The sequence below is a fragment of the Electrona antarctica genome, assembly GCF_951216825.1.
Source record: "Electrona antarctica genome assembly, chromosome: 18".
In the NCBI taxonomy this organism is placed as follows: Eukaryota; Metazoa; Chordata; class Actinopteri; order Myctophiformes; family Myctophidae; genus Electrona; species Electrona antarctica.
The window spans coordinates 36,196,240-36,210,746 of NC_136799.1; the positions used below are offsets into that span (position 1 = coordinate 36,196,240).

Below are 14,507 nucleotides of genomic sequence, written 5' to 3' on the forward strand. Positions count from 1 at the left end.
CATAGGGGTAGCTCTAAGAGACTGTGTGTGCATAGTGCATAGGGGTAGCTCTAAGAGACTGTGTGTGCATAGTGCATAGGGGTAGCTCTAAGAGACTGTGTGTGCATAGTGCATAGGGGTAGCTCTAAGAGACTGTGTGTGCATAGTGCATAGGGGTAGCTATAAGAGACTGTGGGCTCCATTTACGTCACCGCTAAACCCCATATCCCTAAACTTCTTTGCCTTTTTTTTTTTTTACTATTTTGAAAAACATTTTTGAATAGTTCAACTAGCCAATCTACATTGACACATTGTGAGCTTGTAGACTGGCCATTTTAACTATTCAAAAATGTTTCACAAAATAGTAGAAAAAGGCAAAGCCGTTTAGGGATAAGGGGTTTAGCGGTGACGAAAATGGAGCCCTGTGTGTGCATAGGGGTAGCTCTAAGAGACTGTGTGTGTGCATAGGGGTAGCTCTAAGAGACTGTGTGTGTGTGCATAGGGGTAGCTCTAAGAGACTGTGTGTGTGCATAGGGGTAGCTCTAAGAGACTGTGTGTGTGCATAGGGGTAGCTCTAAGAGACTGTGTGTGTGCATAGAGGTAGCTCTAAGAGACTGTGTGTGTGCATAGAGGTAGCTCTAAGAGACTGTGTGTGTGCATAGAGGTAGCTCTAAGAGACTGTGTGTGTGCATAGAGGTAGCTCTAAGAGACTGTGTGTGTGCATAGGGGTAGCTCTAAGAGACTGTGTGTGTGCATAGGGGTAGCTCTAAGAGACTGTGTGTGTGCATAGAGGTAGCTCTAAGAGACTGTGTGTGTGCATAGGGGTAGCTCTAAGAGACTGTGTCAGTGCATAGAGGTAGCTCTAAGAGACTGTGTGTGTGCATAGAGGTAGCTCTAAGAGACTGTGTGTGTGCATAGAGGTAGCTCTAAGAGACTGTGTGTGTGCATAGAGGTAGCTCTAAGAGACTGTGTGTGTGCATAGGGGTAGCTCTAAGAGACTGTGTGTGTGCATAGGGGTAGCTCTAAGAGACTGTGTGTGTGCATAGAGGTAGCTCTAAGAGACTGTGTGTGTGCATAGAGGTAGCGGCTGTAGATTAGCCTGCTACTGTATAGATAGTCAATATGTTGATGATGAGTCAGTGCTCTTTTGGCAGCAGTGATGGCTGGCTGGCGCACGCACGCACGCACACACGCACGCACGCACGCACGCACGCAAGCACGCACGCACGCACGCACCCACACACACACACACACACACACACACACACAGAGTGGTGGAAGAAGTACTCCACCGATTTTTGGGTCAATACCACAATGTAGAAATTACTCTGTATACTCAGTAGTAAAAAGCTGTGAATTCTAATATAGTCCTACTTAAAAGCGTAGCAAAAGTATAGGTATAAGTATAGGTCATTATGCACAATGTCCCATTTCAGAATCATAAATATCCTGTTGGACGATTCATTATTGACTATTAGTTCAATAACCACTTAAGTCCTGTTTTACTCTTCAGCAATTCGAAAATCGACGATCTACATACCGCGACGTGCCGTGAGCTTGTAGATCGCCTATTTTAAAAAACAATTAGTTTTCTATTGATTAGTAATCTACATCTGCAAAGTAACTAGTAGCTAAAGCTGTCAACTAATTGCAATGGAGTAAAACGTACAACATTCACCTCCTCTGAGACGTACAGTAGTGGAGTAGATGTATGACAGTATCAAGAAATGGACATACATAGTACTTACTGTACTTAGAAGTACAAGTACCTCAAAATTGTATTTAATGTAGTACTTGAGTAAATGTACTTAGTTACTTAACATCACTGATTGCATGAGGACCCACTGGGCTGGTATATTGACTTTTTAAGAGTGTTGTGTAAGACGCCACGTGTGTGCGTGCGCGCAATGCGCGTGTTTGTGTGTGCAGGTATGGGTTGCAAATGCATGTGTGCAGTGGGTAGGGTCTGCAACTATTGGTTGTTTACTTCGCAATTATCCTATCGAATACTAATGAATGAAATGCAAATATCAGGCTCGTGATATTGTAGATGTGCCATTATCACATTTTTGTTTGTTTACCTTTTGCCAATAATGACATGCATACAATCATGAATTAATAATCAATGGTTTTATTAGACGTATTTATTATTATTATTTGAATCAATTAAATTGAGTTGTTTCGATCAACGTATAGCCGTAACTACGTACACAGTTAGCAGTTGCACATTGTGTGTGTGTTTGTTTGTGCGTGCGTGCGTGTACGGGTGTGTGTCTGATGTAATCTAGGAGGAAGCGCTGGGTGTCCATTAGGCCCAGTGATGAGATGGGTCGCCCCTGCATCGCATCGCATCACACCGCTCTGCTACGCGTCCACCGGACGTAAGCCTTTCAGAGCTACACCGTTAAGAGATTACTCCCTATCCTACCTCCACCACACACTCTATCACTCACTCTCTCTCTCCCTCTTTCAGCTCTGAGAGCATACGGACGTAACCAAATGGACCCTTTCGGGTCCATTTGGTTACATCCGTATGCTCTCAGAGCTCGCAGTTGTCGCTGATGATTTCACCGAGTCTCTCTCTCTCTCCAGGAGAATTAATTCTGCTTAACTAAGGATTTCCATAACCTACGTTCACAGCCAGGCGATACAAGCTGCCCCCTCCCAACCCCCCTCACTGCCCTTTGCAGTTTGATTGAGTGCCCCTGTGTATTAAATGGGTTAAACCATTTGTTAGCTCTCTAATCGCGCAGAGAGCGGGCGGCAGAAAGGGATTACACACGTTTGACACATTCATAAATTATTTTTTGAGCGCACACGCACACACACACACACACACACACACGCGCGCACGCACACGCACGCACACACGCACGCACACGCACTCACACACACACAAGACAGCTTGTTGCAGGGAGAATAAATCTGCCAGGAACAGGATGAAATGAGGTTATAACACAGCGTCTGGGTCGCTCACCTGTTACTGTAATAACAAGAGAGAGCGATCTCTATCTATGTGGCTGGGGCTTTAGAGGGGAGAGAGGAGAGTGGACTGTAGGGTGAGAGAAGGCATTCCTTCCTCCACACAGGGCAGGTGCACAGCAGCAACACACCATGTTGTTTTTTAGACCCACGTTCTATCTGGGAAAGCATCCGTGTCATTTTAGATTATTATTATAGCAACTGTTTTTGCAGAAAACTTTGAAGAAAACTTCAAGCTTGTACATCTGCTATTATTTTGCTGTCGGGAGGAAACCTCCGAACTCAATTTTTGAGGATTTTGATTTTTTTTTCTTTTTGCATAAATCTACGTAAAATACGTACAAATATTGAACACATTTTACGTACTGTGTTGTTTCGAAAATATTGAACCAATAGAAAGTAGTAAAAAACGCTTTTGACAAAACCTCTTAACTCCATTGGACCCTCCAACTGTCTGCTGAAGCAAATAACTCTCCCCCCTCATGCAAGTAATTGACAATATAGTCACACCACCAACTTTGATGAGGCAATATTGTTTTGTTTTCTTAATTTCCGGACATTTTTTGGAGTAGTTTCTTCCCGGGAGCAGAGATATATATCTTGAAAGTTGAAAGTGTTGAAAAAATTAGAATTTTTTAAACATCTCTTCTGGGGGGGTCCCTTGGCACAGAACATTTTCAGACGGGCGTCCGCGGCCAAATACATATAATTTTGGGGTCCTTGGCACAAAAAAGTTTGAGAACTACTACTTCAGAAGGCCTCGGGTCATAACGTGTTAACCCCGGCATCCCTATTTTGGGCATGTCATTACAGGAGAGGAGGATCAGAAATAGCTTCATTATTCATTCTCCACTGTACGCCGCTGTCAGGCGGCGGAAATAGCCAGTGGTGGACAGTAACAAAGGACATTAAACTTGAGAACTTTACTGAAAGCTGCACTATGTAACTTTCATCTTCTGCCCCGGATTTGAACCCTAGTTTCCTACGCAAGTCATTGAGCTAATAGAGCCTGCCTGCTTGCTCAGGGGATAAATAAAATGTTGACCTCCAGGTCAGAATTCGTGTCAGATCCTGTGTCTAGGTGAGACATGACCTTTGACATGATCTAAATGTCTCAATAGAAGAGCAGGGAGACACAACCACTCCAATTGTATAAGTTATATTGTAATAAAATACAATAATTTGTATTTTTTGATTGCGACCATAGGTCGCAGACTCGCAGATTACTATGAAAACCTGCAAAACCTGTCAGTCGATCCGTCAGTCGATCCGTCACGCTACCATATATGGCCGCCAGCCCGTCACGCCTCGTGACACGTTACGCCATTATATATGGCCGCAGGTGCATAGCGTGGATTAAAGTATTGACTGGGCAAATTAGCATCGTGTGGGTGAAGGGGGGGCTTTGCTTTGCAGAACGGCTTTGCAGACTTGCTAATGGGGTACCATCTAAAACAAAGGCGGACTACCGATCCCAACGGCCTTTGCCGCCTGTCTCCCCCCCCCCCCCCCCCCCCCCACAGATCTCTCCCCATTTCCTGTCAGTCTACGTTCAACCTATCAATAAAGGCAGAAAAAGCCCCCCCAAAAAAATATATCTTTAAAACAAAGGAGGCTTGCTGCTGATTCGCTACTAACAGAAAATTGCATGCACAGGGGATGAAGGCTATCTTTGTTGTTTCGCTGCCGTTTTTCAGAAGTTAGACTGGGCCAGCTTTAAATAGTTATTAGTGCAGTGCTCTATTAGTTCTCGACAGGCCGGAAAAGTAAGGCCAGACCCTACCTGGGCCCTCATCGAACCCTGTACACTCAAGACACTGCCCCTGCTGCCACCCTTAAGTAGTAAGTAGCCTTGCCGAGCCATGGGGCCCATAGGGGCAGGAGCCTATCTCAGGAGCCTATCTCCTGTTTCTGTAGCGTGAGGCAGCTTGATGTACAAGTACACCGCCTGGACATGACGCTAGTATGTCGCAGGGACTTACCCCCAATCCAACCCTTGATGCTGAGGAGCAGGGAGGCACTGGGTCCTGAGTCTTTGGTATGACCCGGCCGGGGATCGAACCCCGACCTCCCAGTCTCAGGGCAGACACTCTAACCACAAGGCCACTGAGCTGCCACCCTTAGATCTCCATATATGGAGCTGACCTGTTCTGACATTACATATGTTGATCTGACCTCATCAAACCCTGTACACTCAAGACACGCTTCATATATGGCCAGTACAGAATTCATTCCATATGTTGATCTGACCCCCCATGCCAAAGCGCCAGCGCTATAGCCCAGCAGTCTGCCGTCACCCAGGCGGATGCGTGCACGCGACAAGGTCGCTTCTCGCCCTCAGGGCGTCTTACTGGTACTTATGACTTTCACTTCACTATACATTCAAAGACAAATATTGTAATTTGGATTCCACTACATTTGTTGGAAAATAAAAGGTATGAATGAACCACTTCAGGCCTATTTCAAATAATAGTGAAAATAGCAGATCCCCTATCTATGACCCAAGTACTGGCGTTGAGTACTTTGTGCACCACTGTACCACATCAGCATCACACCATGTTTAACCCCACATTAACCCGTGGTGTCCCTATTTCGGGCATGTCATTACAGGAGAAAATTCTCAAAAAACAGCCATAATAATTTATAAATGTTTTTACTTTTTACGTAAATTATCGCCCTACTTGATCACATTACAGCGTCACACGAAATGCTAACTGTTTTTATATTTTGACACTTGCTTCGGCAATGTACATGAACTGTAAACGTACGTTTGTCGTTTTGTCAGTCCAATAAAGCTCCTTTGAATTGAACTGTGACTGTGTGTGTGTGTGTGTGTGTGTGTGTGTGTGGGGGGGGGGGCTCTGGCCTTGCACAATGAGCTGCATGTGGCCTGCACGTGCCAATGCCAACCCCGCGCCACTGACAGATAGCAGACATACATGTACTATACGTACGTACATGCATGTAGAAGAAAGGGTGGCCTTTGTCCCCCCCCCCCCACACACACAATGTGCACAACTGTTGAACGAACGCACAAATCCATTACACCGCACAGAGCGGTGGCCGGCGACGTGCATGAGTGAACAAGTAATCATCACACTGTTTGTTATCAGGGCCAGGGAGAGAGGAGAGTGCAGCACACAGCTCCGCTTCGCTCTCTCTCTCTCCCTCTCTTTTAGGTGTCTGAGCACATTAGATGTATGGGCTAATCTCTGCCTCTCTACTCTGCAGGGGGGGTCCTGTAGGACACTGGTTCTCAACATGTGGGTCCCCAGATGACAGGGAAGGGACATTTTTAAGGACTTTAAAGACCTTTTTAATACCGACAAAATAAATGAAATGAGAAAAGAGTCAAAAGACCATTACTGCAACAAATGCAATCAACAGACAGTATAAAAACTGGTCAAACATTGGCCAAATAATATAAGGGGCAAACATTTTGAAAATAGCTGATCTACAAGCTCACAATGCTTCATGTTGCTATATCGCTTTGAGCTTGTAGGTCTTGGAACCGAGTCAAACAAAATGTAATGTCTCAACTCCTGCATTCCAAGTGCTTGTCAGAGTGGACAGGGTTACGGGGTCCCAGTTCAAATAGCCTGAGCAGAGCAGCATTCCTTTGAGGGAAAGGAAGTTCTGGTTTCAGAGTTCCGGCCTGATGACTACAATTTACGGCAATTTAGTAACACAGACCAGGCTTTCCTCCGAGGTGGAACGCCTGGTTACGCCGAGGTTACAGTTCAAATATGATTATCCCATTCAGGACGGGAACCCCTTTTGGGGTTCTTGTACAGTAGGCTAATCTAACATTTTAGAATTATTTTGAATACGTTTCTGAAACGGGGGGGTTGAGAACCACTGCTGTGTAGGACACTGTTCCCCAGCCCCTCCCCCTTCAAATCTGACAAGACCCCTGAGACACACGTTAGTATTTCCTTAGGCCTATTTGGATTTTTCATTAAAGACATAAATCATGCAAAAAATTCAAATATATCAAAGTCAAAGTACAATGCAAGATCAATGATTACAATTGTCTGCATAAGCTAGACACGAGCATTCTTAACAATTATGAATATTGATATGTTTCCATGTAAAGTGACTGTGACACAGAACAATATTTCACTAATTGTTTGTATCCTTCTTTTAGCCAGTCCGACAATTTGTATTCCTCACACACATCTTATTGACGTGCCCCTAAGCTGCCAAATATCCAAGCAATTGTTTTGCAATTGTAATTAGTGTACATGTCAAAGAGACATCCAATTTGCCAAATAAGAACTGTCTTCGGTCTTGGTGGTTTCATAAATCATGATCACATCCAATGTATTAGCGGAGCTCTCAACCATTGTTATATTGAGATAAGGAAAACCAGGCTGTTTTGACAACTTTGTTAATGTGGTAATGTTCTAGTTGTCCTGCGGCACGGTGCAGTTCATTATTAACAATTTAATTCACAATGATCGTGGTGTGGCAACAATTCATAATATGTGCCACGCACGCACACACACACACCCACACCCACACACACACACACACGCAAACACAGTTAACCACTTAAGCCCTACTGTATATATTCTGTTAGCTTACAACACATCGCATCACGACACATTCAGATTTGCGATTTCCGCTACATATAAATAAAAAACATCTTTGAAAAAAAATCGTATAGAATAACCGAAAAGTGCAAGTTTTTGAGTCATTTGGACTACACCTCCAAAACAGACAAGACCTCAACACAATACAAGCAAGGAGTTATGGTTATTATATGGACGGCATGAATGGCTGCTTGACCAGACCGGAGTCCCTCAGGGCTCTACACTAGTGTATTTTCTGTTTATTATTTTATATTTTATTGTGGGGAAAGCTTTCACTGCAGCACGTTGTGAGCTTGTTGTTCTGCTATTTCCCCCGCCATGCATACGGACGCTGGGGTTTAACCCATTAAGACCCGAGACCAGATTCTACAAAATGTCGTCCAAATGCTGACAGTTTTCTGAAAAACGTATCAGTGATGCACTGGTGCTCAAACCTTTTCATGTCAAGGACACACAGAATTATCTGTATTTGGCCGCGCACCCCCCCCCTCCATCTGAAAATATGTTGTTCCAGGGAGCCCCCAGAAGCAAATATTTGAGTTAAAAACGTTCACTGTGAAAGAACATATAAATATATTTGTACGATGTTTCACGATTTTTCAACAGCTAAAGTTAATGGTTAATGAGGTGACACAGATGCGTCAGCAGGTCTAAATGGGTTTAAGTGGATAAAGAACAGCCAACATGGTGTGGCAAACCAAACGGTCCCTTGAGCACACTTCCGAGTTGTAATTGTAGAGTCAGCGCTTCATTAAAACCGTTTCATGTCAAGAACCCCCAAATAAATATGTATTTGGACGTTGACCCCCCCCCCCCCCAATCAGAAAATATGCCCTGCCCCCCTCCCCACTACAAGATTTGTGATTTGTGTCAGAATGTTTGAAATTATATATAAAAACAAAAATCTTTATAGTGCTTAACCCATTTTGACCTGAGATCAGATTCTAAAAATGTCTTCTACATCCTGACAGTTTTCTGAAAAAGCTATGTTTCTATGTCAGTGGTTCTTCGATTTTTCAAAAATAACAGACCTACACGCTCGTAGCGCGCCACATTTTTCAATAGCTAAAGCATAACACAATGCTAACACCAAAATGGGTTACCGCCCAAAATGGGTTAAACTGATCTAGGTGGTTCTCAAAGTGGGGGCCCTGGTGGAGGTTCCAGAGGGTTCCCAGATAAATTAGTTAATGTAGCATCACAGTCATTTTAACCACTTTATCCATACTGTGAATACGTTGGCGTTTCTTAATTTCTTTGAACATTTGAATCATCATTTTTTTAACACAAATCTTCTCTTCTGGGGGTCCCCAGGGCACAAGGCATTTTCAGAAGGGTGTGGGGGGGTCCGGGGCCAAATAGCCTACATATAAATTTGGGGGTCCACGAAACACTTTTGAGTACCAGTGAAGTATAGGGAACGGCTTCATTCCTGACAGACTGACCATGCATAGCCTACAGATCTATGTCCAACAGCAGGCCCAGGGTGGATGCTAATTAAAAACGTATGTCTGACACACACACACACACACACACACACACACACACACACACACACACACACACACACACACACACACACACACACACACACACACACACACACACACACACACACACACACACACACACACACACACACACACACACACACACACACACGCTCCAGCGCACAAGGCCAGGCGCAGGGATTGCATGCGTGCTGCACGCCCAGGCAAACCTATTTAAAAGACAAACACATGCAAACACGGATAGAGATACGGATACACAGGCAGGCACGTGTGCAGACACACACGCAGGCATGATGCGTGCAGCCACACACACACACACACACACACACACACACACACACACACACACACACACACACACACACACACACACACACACACACACACACACACACACACACACACACACACACACACACACACACACACACACACACACACACACACACACACACACACACACACACACACACACACGCCCCCTAGCATTAGCTGAACCAAGCAAGCCTCCACAGATGCTGGTGCCTCAATAGGATAAACTGAAGGAGTTGGGACTTGGGACGTCACGCAATGCCGCGAAAACGCAACACAGCACAACATAACACAACACATCACAACAACACAACACAACACAGCATAGCACAACAACAGCAGCGTACACACCAGATCCCCCCCGGGGGTCTTGGTCCAGTACTCTGCCCCACACCCCCAAAAAGCCCCCCAGCCCCCCCTCACTCCCTCCCTCCCGGCGGGCACACAAACAGCCCAAATGCCACATCTGTGCGTGACACATCCCAGCTGTTGTACTCATGAAGCATGCATTACCTTAGAAACCAAAGGATGCCTGGTCCACTCTCTCTCTCTCTTTCTCTCGTTTGGCTCCCCTTAGCAACAAGCAGCAGGCAGGTTCATGGTGTAATTGGCAGAGGAGGGAAAATGGGGGGGGGGCAGAACGGGTAGGGGGGGTCGGGTGGTTAGGGGTAACGGGGGACGTGGGGTAGAAGAGGGGATAAAGAAGACAGGCAGGAGATGAAAGCAGTGAACCACACAGAGAGAGAGAGAGAGAGAGAGAGAGAGAGCAGCCGGCTGGTCACTGCAGCGTTGGTCCTCTATTTCCTCCTCTTCTCTCGGGTCCAGCTCGGCTCCGGCTGACTGGGAGGGAGAGCGAGGCTGTGCGGAGAGCAGGGCAGAGAGAGCGGTCCGTCCGGGAGCTCCTCACATGTGTGCACTCCTCCTCTCATTCCCTCTCTCTCTGTCTGCCGCGCGCGCCTGAGTCAGAGCAAGAGAGAGAGAGAGAGAGAGAGTGTGAGTGAGAGAGCGAGAGGGAGTGCGTGCATATGATGAGTGAGTGTGCAGAGAGAGAGAGAGAGAGAGAGAGAGAGAGAGAGAGAGAGAGAGAGAGAGTGGTACACACTAGAGCTGGTTGGACTTGGTGTTGGTTGGGGGAGGGATGAAGGAATTAGAAGAAAATTGAGCGACGGAAGAAATAGATATACTGTAGAAATAGAGAGGGGGACATTGCAAGTGAGGCAGGGGGTGCAAGAACAGATGAGAGAGAGAGAGAGAGCACGCTTTGGATGTACAGAGAACAGAAAGAGGGATGCACACCACACAGCAGCGAGCACTGATGCTGAAAATAAGAAAGGTTTCATTAGGAGGATGTGTATTGAAATGCTAATGCAAACATGCAAGCACGAGCTGGGATACTGAATCAAGCCACGTGAATTACGAGAGAAAAACACATTTTCCATTTTCACAGCTCCGATGCGAGTATAGCAGTCTTATAGATCTATTTGAAGAAATAAAAATCACACCCGCTCTTATCATCATACATCGATCATCATACATCATCACATTCCGGCCAATCACTTATTGGCATCCTCAATTTTCTGTCCTCACTTTTTGAGGGGCACTAGCCCCTCCTAACCTATGTCCAGCTTTGAGGGTCTGTAAACACTAACATTGAAGACAAAAGTGTGTAAACACAAACATTGAAGACAAAAGTGTGTAAACACTTGGGATGAGATGATGTATGATGATGTAAGCGCCCCTCACTTCACACGGGTGTGATTTTTATCCTCAATTCCGTGCTCAGCCAATCAAATCATAGCTATGGGTTATGGGGTACACACGCACACACAAAGCTGGGCCTAGGAGGGGCTCAAAAACACTGTAGAGGGGAGAAAAGAGAGCACACTAAGTAGAGCGCGGGTCTGTTTTACTAAGACAGATTCAGATTTTCATCTGTACATACACGTGGAGATCTTTAATAAAGTAAATAAAGTGGTTAACCCATTGAGACCTGGAACGCATCCATGTCACGTTAGCGTTTAACCACATTAACCATTAACCCATTTTGGGGCGGGAACCCCTTTTGGTGTTTTAAACATTGTTATAATTTAGCTATTGAAAAATAGCAGATCTACAAGCTCATAGCGCGCCACCGAGTGGCGCGCTATGAACTTGTAGGTCTGCTATTTTTGAAAAATCGTTAAAATGTGCCTCAAATCTTTCCGAAAATTGTCATGATTTAGAAAACTTTTTTTTTTAAATTTCGACGTCAGGCCTGAATGGGTTAATGCAGTCATGCGGCACGGTGTTAAAATATTATTCAATCATTATTAACCGTCCGGCTCCATTATGTCCCATTATGGTGATTTATTATTCCATTTCCTTCTGGTGCTCGAGCGTGGCAAACATGCACAGTCACATCATCAGCGTTCATTTAAATGGAACCAAATGGACCGTACAGAGTCCGCGACGTGGTTCCATTTTGTAGCCCCGAGGAGTTCACTCACTGTTGCAATAAAATGTTTCTCCCTTTTGTCATTTTGCTCTGTATCAGGCTCTTTCTTCTCACCCTGTAAGGAAACTCTGGAGTCATTCAAGCTTAATCCAGTGAGACCTGGAACGCATCCATGTCACGTTATTAACCATTAACCCATTTCTGGGCGGGAACCCCTTTTGGTGTTTTAAACATTGTTATAATTTAGCTATTGAAAAATAGCAGATCTACAAGCTCATAGCACGCCACCGAGTGGCGCGCTATGAACTTGTAGATCTGCTATTTTTGAAAAATCGTTAAAATGTGCCTCAAATCTTTCCGAAAATTGTCATGATTTAGAAAACTTAAAAAAAAAAAAATCGACGTCAGGCCTGAATGGGTTAAATGGCAAAGCCCAATGAATGGAGCTTTCCCTTCCCGTGATAAATGAGATCCCAAATGCTCCCCCAGAGGAATACACTCCACAAATGCTCTACATGGCATGACCAATTTGTGAGTGCATGCATGTGCTGTAGCGTGAACACAGGCACGCACGCAAGTATGCACGTCGCACGCACATTCTTGTATTTATTTTTTTACAGAACCAGCTAACCAGTTGTCATTAAGCACTTATGGTTGACCGGAGTCCCTCAGGGCTATATACTAGTGAGATTTCTGTTATTGTGGAAAAAGCTTCGTCTGAAAATAGCCGCTCGCTCGATAAGCTCACAACAACACGTCGGAGCAATAGAGGGTATGCACATGCATAAAGTGAATGGCAAAATCGAGTGGCAAAATGAGTGACAAAGTGAGTTTAATGTTGTTTATCGTCGTTTAATGCAATCCAATTCAAGTTTTCTGTTCGGATGTACGGGCTGTCAAGGCCAGAAAGTAGTTTTTTGCCACTCAGTAGGTGTTCCTACATAACTTCCGGGTTTGATGATGTCACGCGCATACCCTCTATACGGGTGCTTTGGGTTTATATGGTTAAGTAGAAGTTTGACTTACTTTGACTTTATTCGAGGGTCTGCGAAAGGCTTTCCCCACAATAAGGACGCTGGGGTTCAAGGAGATAACCACTTAAACAGTTGTTTTTTCACCTACACCTAATCAGCAAACACCTGCAGCTAGAAGCGAAGTCCATGGTGCTGAACGGAAGACGTCATGTATAAATGGCAAAAAGATAGCAGATCTACAAGCTTACAATTCATCAAAATGTGACGTGTTGCGAGCTTGTAGATCTGCTATGTTTTAGCCAAATGCTCACCCCTGCATTTTATGCATGATGTTGTCCCTCCATTTCAGTACCATGGACAGCATTTCTAGCCGAGGTCTTGTCTCCACCCTGTCCTGTTTACAATTTAGGCATTTAGCAGACGCTCTTAATCCAGAGCGATTTGCAGTAAGCGATAACACCACAGCCAGGGTAATATACATCAAATGCACAGAAATTGTCATCTAGGATCATGAGTAAAGTAAGAACCTATCATCCGTCTAACAGTAGAATATCCGTACATCCAAACTATAGAATGCCAGATCAATAATGACCTGGCATGACCTTTTTTTTTTGAAGGACACATTATGGACCACAGTATACATTAGGACCACAGACCACCCATAGCTCTGAGAGTGTAACAACCAAATGGACCCGTCTGGGATCTGTAACTCTCTTGGGTTACAGATAAGGTTCCAAACGATCAATCTTTTAGCTGGGAAGTGAGAACCCCCTGAAGGACCCCCGTGGGCCGCCCCCACTTTGAGAGCACCAGGACAGTTGCATTTCATCCAATCCTTTTCCTGCAGATGCAGCGCCACAGACAGGCCCTCGAGTCAGAGATAAAAGCCCTTCTCACTGCAATTCGTGTAGGAGTGTTTTCTTCAGGGGGGAAAACCAAAACATCAACAACTCACCCCCCCAGCCATCTCAGACAGGCAGTGGTGGAAAGTAACCATGTAGATTTACTTAAGTTTAAGTAAAATGTTGAAGTAATGGTAGTTTACTTGAGCATTTCCAATGTATTTCCAATACTTTTGGAGTCAGTACTGCTGTAAGGGGCCGAGATGGACCCTTAAATACAATACAACAGGAAAAAGCCCTGGATGGAGTCTACACAAGAATGCTACAAATGGCACTAGGTGTCACATAGATGGACCGCATCAGAAATGTGGACCTCTATGGGGACCTACCACGGGTCACGGACAAAGTCAGAGAGAGAAGGATGAGGCTGGCAGGGCACTGCGTCAGGCACCCAGAACTTAATTGAGGCAAGTAAATTGACCCGATGGGAGCCAACCCAGGGCAAAGCCAGGAGGGGAAAGATGTAGACGTGCTGCGGCGTGACAGCTAGGCTGACAACACTGCAGAGCTCAAGAACCTGATGTTGGATAGGAAATTGTAGAGGGCAGCGATTCAGGAATCCCAAGTTGGTGCTGGCTAGACCTCACTCTCGCAGATGATGATTTATTTGTACACTTTAGTTAGTTATTTTGTAGATTATAGATGATTATTATTATTATTTATTTATTTTAATAGTTTTTATCCCACGATTTTTGTAACCAATTTTTCACCCGTGTCAATTATCTAATGTGATCCTGGGCTCTACACACCCTCCGCCAACCTGGGGAGAGCAACAGACTTGAACTCATGCTTCCTTCATGCATGAGTGTCCAAGTCGC

The 14,507-nt window shown here is 45.0% G+C and overlaps 1 protein-coding gene across 9 annotated transcripts in view; it reads right to left on the reverse strand.

Moving 5' to 3' along the window:
• Positions 1 to 14,507, reverse strand: part of LOC306942746 (regulator of G-protein signaling 6-like) — a 133,420-nt gene that overhangs the window by 114,585 nt on the left and 4,328 nt on the right. For all 9 annotated transcript variants that reach the window (XM_079528791.1, XM_079528798.1, XM_079528796.1 and 6 more), the window contains exon 4: positions 9,893 to 10,336. The gene's annotated coding sequence lies outside the window, so the exon portion shown is untranslated. The remainder of the gene's footprint in view (positions 1 to 9,892; positions 10,337 to 14,507) is intronic.